Here is a 3,192-nt window from a genome sequence, read left to right on the forward strand (position 1 = left end):
TGATGGGGGATAAAGAGAAAAGAAAGCAAAACTATAAGTTCTATCGCTCCTCTCTATAAATGGGGACCATAACCTCTTGCATTGGTAACTTCCATCATTTATCTCAAATTTGATGATTATAATTTGGCCTTTCATCAAAATATAACATCACTAATGGTATCTACACAATTAGCCTTTCATGACTTATATGCCCTTAGCCATAATTTTATATTGATTAAACCACTTTAATATTTTGACTAATAAAATAATGATCTTAACTCATTCAATTATGTGATATATATATATATATCCTTACAATCCTTATGAATGTGTTAGACTTTATGAGCTCAAAATTTGTCATTACATGTCTTAAGCATATTCCAACAATCTTGTCCATTGATTACATCCGCATGTAGAACCAAAGCAGTTTTCATTGTATCAATCACAACTAAACCCATCAATGATCACTAATGTTGACAGAATCAAATGACATAGACTCATCATGAAATGTGTAGCATAAAAATTACGTGAAGGTGACCTGTACATGCGTATTTTCAACTGGTCCTACTTTACCTCAATGAGATCATTTAATAACCTTAATGTACAAAGTGTAATAACTGAATAATATATATATATATATATATATATATATATATATATATATATATATATATAACCAAATATATCCAAAAGTTAATATATGCATACATAAAATACATAAAAGTGACTAACTCCCACTAAACTAAAGATTTTTCGAACTGTAAAACACTCATGTGAGCAACATGTTGATGAAAGACCTTAGGTGGAAGTCCCTTAGTAAGAAGATTTGCTATCATGGAGTTTGTCCCTAAGTGTTCTATGAAAATTTGTCCACTCTGTACCCTTTGCCTTTCCATAACAACTAGGAACTTGATGTCAATATGCTTCGACTTGGTCGAGCTCCTATTGTTGTTAGAATACAATACAACTGATTTATTATCACAATATAACTTAAGTGGTCTTTCAATTCCTTCCATAATTTGGAGCCCTGTGACAAAATTTCTTAACCATATTCCATGATTTGATGCCTCATAGCATGCCACAAATTCTGCCGCCATAGTGGATGAAGTAGTAAGGGTTTGCTTGGCACTGCGCCAAGAAATCGCACCACCATTTAATATGAAAATATAAACTAAAGTGGGTCACAAACTATCTAGGCATCCTGCAAAATTAGAGTCAGAATACCCAGTGATTTCCAACTGATCTGACCTCTTGTATGGGAGCATATAATACTTTGTTCTCTTCAATTACCTCATAACTCTTTTGGCTGCTTTCCAATGATCCATTCTTGGATTGCTTAAATATCTGCCTAATACCCCAACTATGTGTGCTATATCCGAACATGTACATACTTGGGCATACATCAAACTTCCTACAGTTGATGCATAGGGAATCTTCTGTATTTCTCGAATTTCCAAATTTCATTTTGGGCACTGTTTGAGACTAAACTTGTCTCCCTTAGCAACCGAAGTATCCCTAGATTTACATTCCTGCATGCCAAACCTTTTAAGTACCTTTTTGATATAACTCCTTTGTGATAATCCTAGAATACCCCGAGATCGATCTCGGTGTATCTGAATTCCAAATACAAAGGAGGCGTCACCAAGATCTTTCATTTCGAAGTTTCTTGATAGAAATCTCTTGGTTTCGTGCAACATACCTATATCATTAGTGGCAAGCAGTATGTCATCAACATATAAGACCAAGAAAATATACTTGCTCCCATTGAATTTGTGATACACACAATCATCAACAAGATTCATCTCAAAAACAAATGAGAGAATTACTTGATGAAATTTGTGATACCATTGACGAGATGTCTGTTTTAGCCCATAAATTGATTTTTTCAGTTTGTAAACCATATTCTTTGGGTCTCCTGACACAAAGTTTTCTGGTTGCACCATATAAACTGTCTCATCAATGTTGCCATTGAGAAATGTCGTCTTGACATCCATTCGATAAAGCACGAAATCATAATGTGCAACAAGAGCCATGATTGTCCTAAAAGAGTCTTTCGATGAAACTGGAGAGAAAGTCTCTTTAAAGTCAATCCCTTCCTTTTGGGTATAGCCCTTCGCTACAAGACGAGCCTTATACCTCTCCACATTACCTTTGAAATCCCGCTTGGTCTTAAATATCCATTTGCAACCAATGGGTTTCACACCTTCTGGTAATGGGACAAGTTCCCAAACCTTGTTGTCTTGCATGGACTTATACTCCTCATTCATTGCTTCAATCCACTTTTCTGAGTTGGAATCTTGCATGGCTTGATGGAAGATGACTGAGTCATCTTCCATCATACCATTATTTTCCTCATGTTCCCGGAGAAACACCACATAATCATCTAGAATAGCATTTCTCCTTTCTCTTGTAGATCTTTGCAAAGGTACTGTCTCATGAAGCATAGGTTCTTGAGGATCTTGAGTTTGTTCTTCATGAACGACCAAATTATCTTAAGTGGGAGATTCAATAACAATATCTTGTAGAGGTTCCGAATTTTCTTTATCAAAAGCAACTATATGAATTGGTTCTGGAATTGTTATTGATTCTTCCTCTAAGACAAAGTCTCTGACCTTATTCTTCCCCCAAAACTCAATATATCCTCAAAGAATGTGGTAGTTCTCGTCTCAAAAATTGTCTTTAATTTGGGATTTATAGCCCCTGGATCTTTCCGAATAACCAATAAAGTAGTTGCTCACTATTTGGGAGTCCAATTTCCTTTCATTTGACTTATAAGGCCTTGCCTCAACTGGGCATTCCCATACATGAAAATGTTCAGACTAGGCTTTCGCCCAACCCAAAGCTCATAAGGTGTTTTGGCAGCTGTCTTGGTTGACACTCTATTTAGAATGTAAGTTGTAATCTTTAGTGCCTCTCCCTAGAGTGACTCTGGTAAGTTAGAATAACAAATCATGTTTCTTACAATATCCTTATGAGTTCTATTTCGTCTTTCAGCTACACCATTCATGCTAGGTGACCCTCGCATGGTGTACTGTGGGACGATTCCACATTCCTCTAGGTACCTGGCAAAAGGCCTCGGACGTTGTTTACCTGAACCATCATATCTGTCATAGTATTCCCCACCACGGTCAGATATGACACTTTTGATTCTTTTGTTGAATTTATTTTCAACTTCAACTTTAAATGTTTTGAACACATCCAGAGATTGTGACT

This window comes from Glycine max, chromosome 12, assembly GCF_000004515.6.
Source record: "Glycine max cultivar Williams 82 chromosome 12, Glycine_max_v4.0, whole genome shotgun sequence".
Lineage (NCBI taxonomy): Eukaryota > Viridiplantae > Streptophyta > Magnoliopsida > Fabales > Fabaceae > Glycine > Glycine max.